This window comes from Somniosus microcephalus, chromosome 17 (genome assembly GCF_052327205.1).
Source record: "Somniosus microcephalus isolate GS21.2 chromosome 17, FLI_Smic_1.0, whole genome shotgun sequence".
Taxonomy (NCBI): Eukaryota; Metazoa; Chordata; class Chondrichthyes; order Squaliformes; family Somniosidae; genus Somniosus; species Somniosus microcephalus.
In genome coordinates, this window is record NC_141003.1 from 24662722 (window position 1) to 24677640 (window position 14919).

Genomic DNA, 14919 nt, shown 5'->3' on the forward strand with positions numbered 1-14919 from the left:
CTCGGGAAGAACTACAAGTTCACCACAGAAAAGTATCATCAAGAAACAAACACTTTGTAATTGCGTAAATAACCGAGAAAAAGAGAGACAATGGCCCTGAAATTAGGATCGGGAGCTTGCCGCGCGTGCAAGCCCCCGATGTGCACTCACCCTGCACGCCGACATCTGAAGCCTGGGCCTGCTTGCATTTCCTGTCACTGGCCCGGTTCAGATGTCGGCGCGCTGTGTTTGCCTGATCCAGCGGCGTAGTTAGTGCGATGTGCCGGCTGGGATCAGGTGAGCACTGTGCAGCCAATCAGGGGAGGGGAAACTCATTCATGAGTTTGATAGTAAAGACTGTCAAACTCATGAAAAGTACAGGCGCCCAAAAGACTAGTTTAACTTTAATTAAAATTTTAAAAAACATCCCAATAATTAAATAAACTATAAATAACTTTAAAAAACTATTTAAAACAATTAATAAAATTTTTGAAAAAAATAATTTTTTACGAAATCGGGTCTAAAAATAAACTTACCTTACTGTAAAGTCCTTAAAAACAATGAAGCTGTGGAAAAAGTGTAATAATTTTAAATAATAGGCCACTTACCTTCAAAAATCCACTGCTTACGCCTCCTTTTTTCATTTCTAAAAAGTTCAGGCCCTTGCACACGCGCAAACCTGTCAAAAAGAAGGAAGTTCAACGCGTGCGCACAGAGTCCTGCGCGCACGCGTTGGACCTCTTAACCCCTTGGTTCGATGGAGAGGAAATGCCGGTTTCCCGTGCATGCTGAAATCCGGCACTTCCAACGGGCCCACGCGCGAGTACACCGTCCGTACTCACGCGTTGGGACCGGAATTACTGCACCAATGTCGAGAAGGGTCGCGGGAACAAGTCAGTGCATCTTAATACTACAAATCCATTGCGAGACACAAAGCAAAACAAAAATTAGAATATAAATAACTGGAAATGAGGGGTTTGGCAGAGGGGGAAGCAAAGTTTATTAAGCATATTAAGTTTTGTAAAGTGGTGAGCAAATAGTATTACAAATATTGTATCGAGAAGGTCCTGTGTCTTTCAGTAACAGCATGATATGCAGTACCTCGAGCCGGTTATGATAATGCATTGCTTCAATAAATTTGCTGCGTGATAGCAATTGGCAAATCACTGTCGCATTTTGGCTGCTGCTGGATTGTGATAAATATCAGGAGCCAGATTCTTCGTGAGCTACTCCATGGGAGAGCTACTCGTAGCTGTTTATAAAATGACACCTCACAAATGTTGGTGTGTCGAGAAGTCTACTGGTCCAAATTTCAAAGTCACTAGTCCCAGTAAGAAAATACCCACAAGAGAAAAGTTATTTTGCTGTTGTCTGGAGTCCTACAATTTTCTTTGTGATCTGTCTTTGGCTCAGGTGGCCCTGACTCAGACGGTCATGGGTCAAGCCCCACTCCAGCATTTGTGCACTTAATCTAGGCTAATATCACAACACGATTTGAAGAGCAGAGTGTTCTCCTGAAGTCCAACATTGCTCCTTCAACCATCATCAAATGAAGATTAGTCATTCTTCTCATTGTTGTTTGTGGAACATTGTGTACAAAATGGTGCTTTGCTTTTGCCTACACAACAGTGACAGCACTTCAGAAGTAATTCATTGTATGTGAAGTACTTTGGGACATTTCTGAGAGATGCGAGGAGATGATACATAAATGCAAGTACTTAATTTTTCATTTGTAATTTATTTTCTTTTTCCTATTTCTGTTGCTTTCTTCATTGATGCTAATTACTCTTGGCTGCAATTTTCTTTACCCACGTGCATAAAATCAAGTGTTACTGAGATACCAATGTGCTATATATAAAACAAACACAATCAATAGCAAGAGAAAGAAAGAACTTGCATTTATATAGTGCCTTCCACATCCTGGAGATATCCCAAAGTGTTTTACAACCAATGGGTTACTTTTGAAGTGCAGTCACTGTTTTGCAGGCAAAGGTGGCAGCCATTTTACCACAGCAAGGCCCCACAAACAGCAATTGAATGAACAACCAGATAATCTGTTTTTGGTGGTGCTGGTTAATGGAGGAATGTTGGCCAGGTTATTGGGAGAACTACTTCCAATATTGCCTTGGGCTCTTTTACATACACCTGAAGGCAAATGGAGCCTTGATTTAATGCATCTTATCCAAAATGCGGCATCTCAAATAGTGCAGCATTCCGTCAGGGTCAGCTTAAATATAAGTTAATATTGCTCCAGCCCTCAAATATGTGACACATTAATTCATACCTGTTCCTTTACATGGTGCAACGAGGGTGAAATCCCTATCTTTAATAATTTAATTGAAAAAGCAATCCGGAGTCCAGCCATTTCAGACCAACATTGTGTATTTTCCTGGATGAATGATTCAACTTACCCATCGTACACAAGAGCAATGAACTTTGTCACTCTATTCTGTCATCTCAAAGATCAAGATTATTCACATGGCCACCTGTGCCCTCAACATATCCTCCACCTCTGTCTCCTCCTGGCCTCTGCCCCATCCCACTCCCAATCGCATATTGCCCAGCAATGTTTCTCCCACCTTCCCTCATTCAACCCTCAACAGGTTGTTCTCAAGAAGCAACTTCTAAACCCCTAACTCCTTCCCAATGCCTACAAGCTAGTTTCCAGCCCGCTCACAGCATTGAGACCACTTAGTCAAACTCACTAATGATGCATGTTATCCCTCCTTGACCTTTCCTACATTACAACAGTGTCATAGAGTCATACAGTTTTATACAGCACAGAAAGAGGCCCTTCGGCCCATCATGTCTGCGCCGGCCATCAAGCCCGGTCTATTCTAATCCCATTTTCCAGCACTTGGTCCGTAGCCTTGTATGCTATGGCGTTTCAAGTGCTCATCTAAATGCTTCTTGAATGTTGTGAGGGTTCCTGCCTCTACCACCCTTTCAGGCAGTGAGTTCCAGATTTCAACCGCCCTCTGGGTGAAAAAGTTTTTCCTCAAATCCCCTCTAAACCTCCTGCTCCTTATCTTGAAACTATGCCCCCTGGTTATTGACCCCTCTGATATACCTATCAATTCATTCCATGAAAAGCGACGAGTTAAGATAGTAACTATAGGTTTTTATTGGCTAAATAACAGAGCCCACCCTCGTGGGTGATCGGTTCCAACAAGGAAGAATACTGGCCAAGCGGTCACCTTTATACCTGGGCAAGCAGGCGGCGCCATGGGCGGAGTCAGCTGAGGTATGCCTAGGTATAACAGCGTGCGTGGCAAGAGGTAACCTTGTGTAGTGATAACAACAGTGTCAACAGTGATAACAACAGTGTAACAATAGTGAACGGTTGTGAACGGTAACAGTGGTTTACCACACCCTCTACTAAGGAGAAAGTTCCTATCTACCCTATCTACGCCCCTCATAATTTTGTACACCTCAATCAGGTCCCCCCTCAGCCTTCTCTGCTCTAAGGAAAACAACCCCAGCCTGTCCAGTCTCTCTTCATAGCTGAAGCGCTCCAGCCCAGGTAACATCCTGGCGAATCTCCTCTGCACCCTCTCCAATGCAATCACACCCTTCCTATAGTGTGGCGACCAGAACTGCACACAGTATTCCAGCTGTGGCCTAACTAGCGTTTTGTACAGCTCCATCATAACCTCCCTGCTCTTATATTCTATGCCTCGGCTAACGAAGGCAAGTATCCCATATGCCTTTTTAACCACCTTGTCTACTTGTCCTGCTGCCTTCAGGGATTTTTGTACATGCACACCAAGGTCCCTCTGATCCTCTGTCCTTCCTAGGGTCCTACCATTCATTGTTTATTCCCTTGCCTTGTTAGTCCTCCCAAAATGCATCACCTCATACTTTTCAGGGTTAAATTCCATTTGCCACTGTTCTGCCCATCTAACCAACCTGTCTATATCGTCCTGTAGCCTGAGGCTTCCCTCCTCGCTATTTACTACCACCACCAATTTTTGTGTCATCTGCGAACTTACTGATCATATCTCCTACATTCATATCTAAATCATTAATGTACACTACAAACAGCAAGGGACCCAGCACCGATCCCTGTGGTACACCGCTGTGCCATTGACTGTAAAGCGCTTTGGGACATCCAGAGGTCATGAAAGGCGCTATATCCACAGGCTTCAACGTGGTCAACCACTGCATCCTCCTCGGTTGTCCCTCCTCTGTAGGCGACTTCCATGGGTCGGCCCACCCTTGCTTCCATCCCCACTTTTCTGAACAGAGCGAGCCCATCTCGATCAATAGCTTCTCCTCCCGCCCCCACACAGTGACCTCCTGAATAGCCAAAGATTCCATCCGTAGCCCCCTCCGCTTCCTCCATTAAAAGCTGCTCCTCGGAGAAATCATCCAGAGAAACGGGGTCAGTTTTCATGTGTGCTGCGACGTCCAGCTCTCCTTCTCCACCTCTTTGTTGCAAGACTGCCGACCTGACACCAAGTCCAAGGCTCAGCCAGAACATTCTCAAAGTGATCAAGAAAAGCAATGGCTTCCTCAAACTGAAATCAGAAAGCGCACACGCTCGCTGTCTTGTTCAAAGCAGCAGCTAAGATTTAAACTGCATATCCAAGCATTGTTAAAGCCATATTTTATTGCTGATCGAGAAACTCAGGGTTTTTTCCCCCCCGTTATTTTTCAGTTCTAATTTTAGTGTCAAATAAACAGGGTGATAAAAACAGGGAGAAAAATTGTAGTGAATGGAGAAAAATCGTATCATTAAAAATCAGTTTTTATTTGTAATATCAAAGGAAATGTTCAGTTACTTAAATGGAGATGGAGCTGGATATGCATCAATCCAAAACACGTCCAGAGTGCAACAGGTGAACCATCCACCAACCACGGAGATAAGAGATAAAGAATTGTTTGGAGGAGTTAGTGCAACAGACGGAGAGGGAGGAAGGAAAAAAAAAAAGAGATTTTCCATTTTTTAATGTTTTTTAAAACCTTGAAGGCAGACAGCTCTGTGGATTCAGCTAAATGTGTGAGATTTTGGTCTCTTTTTAATCCCGTGTGAACAGGGCTGTGGAGGTTGCAAATCAGGAGTTCCAATGGTGGGACTGATTGGGTTCACATGCTGGTGGGAATCTATGTTTCATCCTTATGGAGCAACAACAGGTTCCTTTGTCGCAGCGACTAATCTCTGCTACTTTGTACTCCTTTGCTTCCCATCTCAGAGTCTTTCACGTCCTCACGTCACAAAGCCAGTGTCTTTTGAAGTGCAGGCCCTGTTGCCATGCCAGTTTGCACACAGCAGGATCCCACAAACGGCAATGAGATAAGTGACCAATTGATCTGTTTTGGTGGCATTGGGAGAGGGATAACTGCTGGCCAGGGTACCGGGAGAACCGTCTTCTTTGAACAGCGCCATTGAAATGTTTACATTGTTTCACTCAAAGCCAGACATGGCTTTCCTCTTTCTCTATGGACGCAATTTCCCTCCAAACTAAATGATTTTACAATTCCGAACCTGGAAAACCTTCAGAAATGAAGCAAGTGAAAAATAATGTGGTAACTTATTGAAAACTAAAATGACTGCACCCCCTCCAATATTAGAATATGGATTTTCCCCCCCTGAAGTTAACCGTTTTTAACTAAAACAGATATTTGCTCACTCTAACATCTCGGTTCCGGCACTTAAAGCAGAGTACTCGGAGCTGTCCTGTACCAACGCAAACCGAAGATTAGTTTCTTCCTTGAAGTCTCAGTAAATATAAATGTTGTTTTGAAATTTATTTTTGGCCTCACATGCTGGACGTTTCAAGGAGCAGATCTTTAAGGTAAAACAGCGATTCCATTCGCTTTGAGCAATAAGCGATTTTAAAAAGGAACAGGAGTTGATGAAAGCATCTATCACCGTAAGTCCACAGATAGGTCACTAAGGCTGTCAATTTCAATCTGCTCTGTAATTAAATACATCACTAATATGGATTTTTCTAAGATTGTCACTAGTTCCACAGACATCAAGACTGTGACAAATCACAGTTTGCAGCCTTGAAGGTTTCAGCAAATTTACCTTGGTAACCACAAATCCAATAAATGAACACAATGCCATAGCATATCCATTCACAGTTGATAGTCTGTCTATAAAAAAAAAAAAAATTCTTAGAATAAATTTTGAGTCGAATATGAACAGAAGGATGATGCTAAACTCAAGACACCATTTTGGTCACTAATATTTTCACCAACTCACTACTGGTTATCCAGCCCTCAAACTTTAAAACACTTCCCTACACACACTTGGTGACAAGAAATAGGTACACACAAATAAAAACAAAATCCTTCGCTGGAGGTACGAGAACAGTTCAGATACCAAGGCCCTTCCATGAATCACTCCTTAACTATTTCCCCTTCAATTTATAGGACCAGAACCTTTTAAAATTCATTAAACAAATTCATTAATAAATGGAACAAAATTTAAATATTAACCGAGGTACTTTTCGGCACAGCTAACAAATGCTGACTGGACCTTTCTGCATTTAGTTTTCTTATTCTTGCGAACTTTTGTCCCTTTAAATTTTGCTCATGTAATGCAAAGTTTAGGAACAGCAGCAACAGCAGAATGAACTTTTCACCATCAAGCTGGTAAACCAACCCTGGTTCAATGTGGAGTGTAGGAGGGCGTGCAAGGAGTAGCGACAGGTACACCTTAGAATGAGGTACCAACCTAGTGAAGTTACCTGCATGCTAAACATCAAAAGCAGCATGTCATAGATGAAGTGAAGCCGAGTCACAACCAACAGTTCAGAACAAAGCTCTGGTACCCTATCTCATCCAATAAAGAACACCCAGGCAACTAACAGGAGAAGGTGGCTCCATGAACATCCCTCAACCTAGGTGAAGCCCAGCTTGTGAGTGGAAGGGACAAGGCTGAAGCGTTTGTAAGCGTCTTTAGCCAAACGTGCCTAGTGGATGATTCTGCTCGGCCTCCTCAACATCATAGATACCAATGTCCAGCCAATTCGGTTCACTACACATGACATTCAGCAGTTGAACGCAAAGGCAATGGGCCTTGACAACATCTTGTTTGTAGTGAAGATCTGTGTGCCAGAGTTAGCTGTTCCAGTACAGTTATGACACTGGCATGGACCCGACGTGAAAGATTACTCAGCTGTGCCCTACCCACAGAAAAACAGGACATCCTAACCTGGCCAACTACCGCCCTATCAGCCTCCCCTCAATCATCAGTAAAGTGATGGGAGGGGTCATCAATAGTGCCATCAAACAACACCTGCTCAACGATGTTCAGTTTGGATTCTGCCAGAATCAGTCCAGGCCTAATCACAGCCTTGATCCAGACATGGATGCAAGAGTTGAATGTCAGGAAAGGTGAAAGTAGCTGCCATCGAGATCAAGGCAGTGTTCAACCGATTACGGTACCAGGGAACCATAGAAAAGCTCAAGTCAATGGGGGTCAAAAGGAAAGGCCTCCAAGGTCTGTAGTCCTACCTAACGCAAAGGAAGATGTCATAGTTGTTGGAGGCGAGTTATCGCAGCCCCAGGACTACAGTGCAGGAGTTTCTCAGGAAGAGTCCTCAGCCCAACCATCTTCAGCTACTACTTCGGTTAATGACCCCGCCGCTGCCGCCCCCACCGCCACAAGGACTGGCGTAAAGCTGCTCACTGATGATTCTACAGTGTTCAGTTACCTTCATAACTCCTCTGATAATGAAGCAGCCCATGGCAGCCTGCAACAGGACCAGGATCACATCCAGACTTAGGCTGGCAAATGGCAAGTAACATTTGCGCTACACAAGTGCAGGGAATGACCACCTTGAACAAGGGAAAGCCCAGCCACTTCCCATTGACCCTCAGTGGCACCACCATCTCAGAGTCCCCAACGTCATCCTAGGGGTCAGCATTAACCAGGTTAACTGGACCAGTCTTATTACAAAATCAGGACAAGTGACTCATCTCTGTTCCCTTAAAACCTCTCCACCATCTACATGGCTCAAGTTGGGAGTGTGATGGAACACTCACCACTGAAGAAGCTCGATACCATCCAGGACCAAGTTCACGTGCCCTGCCACTGCACTCAATGTCCACCACTCTATCGGCACATTGTGGCTGCAGTAGGTACGATCTACTGGATGCAGTGTAACAACTCACCAAGGTTACTGAACAGGACCTCTCTCTCCTGCGACCTCTACCACCAAGGAAGACAATCAGCAATGTCACGGGGACAGCATCGCCCTCAAGTTCCCCTCCAAGTCACACACTATCCTGACTTGGACGTACAACACCCATCACCTGGAACTTCTTACCGAACACCATTCTGGAGCACTATCACCACAAGGATTGCAGTGGTTCAAGGCGGCTAGGGGTGGCAGTAAAATGTTGCCATGACTGCGTTACCCACATCCCAAGAACAAGTTGGAAAAAAAAATTCCTCCCAACCCAGCACAAACATTAGTTTCCATCAGCAACACAACTCATAGCAGACACCGATAACTAGAACTGAATTTTTAGTTCATGGTTGTATAAAACGTGATGATTTTTGTTGCTACTCCGCACCGAACCCACCACGAAAGTGCTTAAAATCGCGCCGGCCATTCTGGGAAGCAGCAGCCAATATTCATGCAGCTGGTATCGATCCACTATCCAGATGGACGGAATTGTGGGACGCATACAACATAAAGAACCAACACTTCATCACTGACCCAACAGCAGAGATCCCTGGCTTCAACCTCCTTTGAAGACAGGGGACAGCACTGAATCGAATCCACACAAGGGCATGGACGATGTGGCCACCTGCCCCACAAACGGAAGATGAGGGATGACCCGAAGTGCGACTGTGGCCATGAGTCCCAGACCATGGAACACATCACATCAACCTGCCCACTAAGATCTGTCGCGGGAGGCACCTCATTTCTCCACTCAGCATCTCAGGAGGCCATCGAATGGACAGCCAAATTAGACATCCCATTCTAAGCTTTTCCCGTCATACGAAGGTAGTAGTGGTAGTTAACCATTGTTGTTTGTGAATTTCCTGCCCAGTTGCCAAGCAGAAGGGAGATGTGGCCGTGCAGTCTGTAGTGTATGTGCCTTTAAGAGCCCCCTGTGTACTGTAATGCCGGTAATGACCACTCGGGCTATATAAGCCTGTATATTGTGTTGTATCAGTTAGTTCACCTCCAGACTTTGTTCAGTAAACACCTGTGAAACCAACTCCTGCCTTCAGTGTCTCTATTAACACACGGACACAACAGTGGCGACGAAGTGGAAACGGACTTACCTGCAATTCGGCAGCACCTCAAGAAGATCGATTCCTCAGACGAAAGTCAAAGAAAAACTGTGGTTTCACCAGCTAGCCGAGCTGGTGGCAGGTACTGCAATAATCCTTCCTGGGCGGCGGGCTGGGGCTCCATCGGCTGGCTCTGCAGCGGGGCCGAGCAGCGAAGGCGGAGGCAAACACAGACAGAGGGGGAGAGCACTCGGGAGACGGCCGGCGCTGCAAAACAGGTCAGCGTTCGGACAAGCAGAGGGAGGGAAAAGTCCCAGAGAGTCCGGCGGGAACGAGTCTCCACCTGTAAATAAAAACCGTGGAAAACAGCGTTCTCAGCAGCAGCAGCGGCGGCGGGAAGCGCCATTTTTTCTGCAGGAAAGCGCAGGAAGCGCCATTTTTTTTTCAAGATGCCTAAGGCTGACAATATTAATGCTTTCGATAACAATATAGAGAATTGGACCACATATGTGGAAAGAGTGGAGAAATATTGCACAGCGAATGAAATAAAAGATGATAAAAAGGCATCGGTACTTCTAAATCTAATGGGCGCAAGGACATACGGGCTGTTACGAAACTTAATCACTCCAGCCAAACCGAAGGACAAGAATTTTAAGGAGATTGTTGATACCCTACACTGCCAATTCGGGACAGGACTGGCAGATTCTCTACGAGACAAAGTCGTCTGCGGTCTCCTAAGTGAAGGAACACAAAAAAAGCTACTTTCTGAGAAAGATTTGACACTGGACAAGGCTTTCAGTGTGGCTGTATCATACGAAGCAGCAGCAAGAGGAGCTGCAAAGATACAGCAAAAGCCACAGGACTTCGGCACCCATGAAATGACATGGGGTTTCGAGAGATGTTATCGCTGCGGTAGATCCACCCATGACCAGAGGGACTGCTGGTTCAAGGACAAAGCATGCAGGCAATGCGGAAAGATGGGACACATTGCACGTGTATGCCAATCTGGAAACAAAAAATCCACTGACAGGAAAAAAAATCAATAAGGAAAAATACAGAAAGGTACAAATGATGACAGACAGTAGCTCCAAAGACCAGAAGAGCAATAACGACTCCGGAAACAAGAGACTAAGCTCTCTCAAATTACATAATGTAATTGCCAAAGAAGATTACCAGACCATTTGGGTTACCCTCACGATAGCGGGGTCCCCAGTTAAAATGGAGCTAGATACAGGATCAGCCCTAACCGTCATAAGTCGACGGGATTACGAGCGGCTATTTCCGCATATACCTTTGAAAGACACATCCATTATCTTGAAAACATATACGGGGCAGAAAGTATACCCAAAAGGGAAAATAAAGGTGCCTGTTGTATACAACGGCAAGGAAATACAGAAGTTGTATTTATACGTTCTACAAGATGGTGGTCCACCGCTGTTGGGACATGAATGGATCAGGAAGATACGGTTAGACTGGCACTCCATTCAGGCACTGACGGTGACCAGTAAGAAAAAAAATGATGACGACGTCATACCTGAACGATTAAAAGACATCTTGGCCAACGCCAAGGAAGTGTTTCAAGAGAAACTAGGAACCTTGAAAGGCATCACCGCCTCAATAAAAGTGGAAGATGCGGCAATTCCCAAGTTTTTTAAGGCAAGGCCGGTGCCATACGCAATTTGTCCAGCAGTCGAGGCAGAGCTGGAGAATTTGGAAAAGGCAGGCGTATTATCCAAGATAGATTGGAGCGAGTGGGCAACACCCATCGTCCCGGTCATGAAGAAAACGTTGAATAATGATAAATCTGAAGAGAAAAATTCGCATCTGTGGAGACTTCAAGGTGACTGCAAACCCGGTCCTTCACACGGTACAGTATCCTCTTCCGAGGATAGAAGATATTTTCGCCTCACTATCCGGAGGGAAACGTTTCACCAAAATGGACTTGGCACAGGCATATCTACAAATGGAGGTTGAAGAGGCCTCTAAAACGTATCTCACAATAAATACACTGTACTGGCCGTGCTAGACGTGCTCCTATCTAGTTATCCAGCAAGTTAAACACTTATTCAAAAATAATTCTTCTGAAGCCGGTTGCTGTTTTGAAGCTTTACTTGAACAAATTTGTGAAACTGTAAACAAAGACAAAGTATGTTTTGTACATAAACTGAGTACTATACATTCGATATTACATAAGATAAACATATTTACAACAGTAGAATAGACTAATTGTATAACTAACTAACATTTGGACTAACTTCTATAACTACCAAATATTAACCTTTTATAAACATAGTATTATCAAAATATTACTCTGACAACGTTGCTATTATGCTAAGGAACAAAGATACTCACAAATATTGCGCTTGGCCTAACATATGAAATCAGATTACATTGGATTGTGAATGGAACCTCTCATGGCAGATTCTCCATTACTCAAGTCAGGTTCTTCCTAGCAAAACTGCTTCCTGGGGTCAACAGGAAGAAAGGTAGGAAGGTCAAATGACCTCACACAGGAAGAAAGATCAGATGACCTTTCCAGCATACAAACTGTTAACACAATAACCACCACCAGAGGGTGCTATCTGCACACACAAAATGTTCATTGGTCCAGAACATACACACAAAGGCCTGTACCAGTACAATCGACTGGTTTTCGGAGTAGCATCAGCTCCAGCTATCTGGCAAAGAGCAAAGGAGTAAGTCCTCCAAGGGATTCCGGGGGCTCAATGCTACCTAGACGACATCCTTATAACAGGAGAAAACGACAACGAGCACCTTGCCAATTTGGAGCAGGTGCTCACTAGGCTGAGAGAACGGGGCCTACGAGCAAATCGCCCCAAGTGTGAATTTTTCCAGAATCAAATATCATATTGTGACCACATAATTAATAAGGGTTGCATAAGTCACCTGAAAAAATTGAAGCGGTCATAAAAGCCCCAGCACCTGAAAATGTTTCACAATTAAGGTCGTTCCTGGGATTGATAAATTACTATCATAAATTTTTACCGAACTTATCAACTCTTCTGCACCCTCTTAATGAACTGCCACAAACAGGAGTAATTTGGAAATGGAGCAAAGACTGTAAACGTGCCTTCCATAAATGCAAAGACTTAATCACATCCAAGGAAGTTTTGGCTCATTACAACCCATCACTGCCAATCAGACTGGCGTGCGATGCATCCCCTTACGGCGTAGGAGCGGTATTATCGCATAGATTCCCTGATGGCTCGGAACGGCCAATAGCTTTTGCGTCACGCTCATTGAACTCAGCTGAGCGTAACTATGCCCAAATCGACAGGGAAGCACTCAGCTTGGTGTGGGGAGTGAAGAAATTCAACCATTACCTACACGGACAAAAATTTACCTTCTTGACTGACCATCAACCCCTCATCTCCATATTCAACCCTAAAAAGGGTGTTCCCATTATGACAGCGCAAAGGCTACAGAGGTGGTCCCTTTTTCTAGGGGCACACCAATATGACATAGAATACAAAGGATCAAAACAGCATGGGAATGCTGATGGTTTATCGCGCCTACCGTTGCCAACGGTAGAAGAGGCACCTACAGTAGACCCAGTGGAGATGTTCCACTCTACCATAGTCGAATGTCTACCAGTAACAAATTCTGCCATTGAAAGGGAAACGAGAAATGACCCGACTCTCTCACGAGTCTACGATTTTACAGTGAAGGGATGACCAGCACATGGCGAACCACTGTTGCCAGCATTCTCGCAAAGAAGAGAACAGCTGTCAGTGTGCCGAGGAACCTTGATGTGTGGATCCAGAGTGGTGATTCCACCCAAACTCCAGGATAAAGTGCTAAAGGAGCTTCACGAGGGGCATCTGGGTGGAGTGAAAATGAAGAACCTAGCCAGGGCGTTTGTATGGTGGCCAGGTATCGATGGAGACATCGAAGAAATGACCACGAGCTGCCTAGGATGCCAGAAGGTCCAAAACGCTCCACCACAAGCCCCTCTACATCCATGGGAGTGGCCCTCATCTCCATGGCAAAGGGTACACATCAACTTTGCTGGTCCCTTTAGGGACTCAATGTTCTTAATCGCGGTTGATGCACATTCCAAGTGGCCGGAGGTAATAAAGATGTCCTCCACCACCACGGAAAAAACCATCACAGTATTAAGGACCATATTTGCCAGGAATGGGCTGCCTGAACAGATCTGTTCTGATAATGGACCGCAATTTGTGTCCGAAGAATTCAGGAAGTTCTTAAAAAAACAATGGGGTTAAGCACTACACGTCCGCCCCATACCATCCCGCCACCAATGGATTGGCTGAAAGGTTTGTCCAGACCTTCAAGAAGGCCATAAAGGCCATGGGTAATGAAGACATAAAACTTCAGCATAAGGTAGATAACTTCTTGTTTGCATACAGGAATGCAACACATATGGTTACAAACCAAACTCCCGCCATGGTGTCCTTCAATAGAAGCCTAAGGTGCCGGCTGGATTTGATCAAGCCAAACATCAGAAGGGACGTGGAGAACCGGCAATTTCAAGGCATGAATGAAAGGCCAACTAGAACCTTCCAGATAGGTCAACAAGTTTTGGCCTGGGACTACCGTACCGAGAAATGGCAGCCTGGAACTATTTGCACACGACTAGGACCGCTGATGTATACCGTGGACATTGGAGAAAGCATAATAAGATGCCATGCTGACCAAATCATAGAGTCATCCGAAAAGGGACAACCTACACCACAACTATATACGCCTAATGATGAAGTAGAGATACCCATAGTATCTACCTCCGATCCGGTGATACTGGAACCAGATGAACCCGACACTGGCATTCAAGCCGAATCAGCCTTGCCAAGAACCTACTACACCACCAGAAACTACTACACCACCGAGGCGTTATCCAGACCGAGTCAGGAAGCCTCCAGAGAGACTGACTTATAATTGATTAACTGCAGCAATGTGTAGATTATTGTTCTTGTAACATGTAATTAATGATTACTTAAAAAAATTATGTACTGGTTGGCTAAAAGGGGAGGAATTGTAGTGTATGTGCCTTTAAGAGCCCCCTGTGTACTGTAATGCCGGTAATGGCCACTCGGGCTATATAAGCCTGTATATTGTGTTGTATCAGTTAGTTCACCTCCAGACTTTGTTCAGTAAACACCTGTGTAATGAAATGTGTTTGGCTTGCCTGTATTCATTTTGCACTCATGTATATTACCCTCCCCCACACGGTGTATAGTTTCACTTCCTCTTTCCTGACTAACCTGGAATGTTCCAGGTCTTGACTCTTGGCTCCGCCCCGGACTTTTCTTACATAAAGATCCCAGGATCTATATGACTCATTCCTGCGAGCCAGTCAGTGTGTTGAGATGTTAGCTCTGATCTTAGTGATTAAAAGCCAACTTGTTAAGGTCTATAACTTCTAGTTTTGTGGTTATTGAAGGCACATCAATTTTAATCACTAAAGAATACTAGGATGGATCGACTCCTAAAACCAGAGCGTCTGGACTTGGATCCACATTCTGCTGAAGCATCAAATCAATTTGGACACTGGCTCAAATGCTTCGAACTCTTCGCGAGGGCCTCATCCACTAGCGAGGTAGATAAACTGAGTCTACTGACTACTCGCGTTAATCATCGGATTTATTCGTTCATCCGGGACGCCACCTCTTACACGGAGGCCATCACTATCCTGAAGGCCCAATACCAGAGGCCAGTAAACAAAGTGTACGCCAGACATCTGCTGGCTACACGCAGGC

The 14919-nt window shown here is 44.8% G+C and overlaps 1 protein-coding gene across 1 annotated transcript in view; it reads right to left on the reverse strand.

The window, feature by feature from the left end:
* arhgef39 (Rho guanine nucleotide exchange factor (GEF) 39) overlaps window positions 1-14919 on the reverse strand; it is a 99284-nt gene that overhangs the window by 54952 nt on the left and 29413 nt on the right. The window lies entirely within an intron of this gene.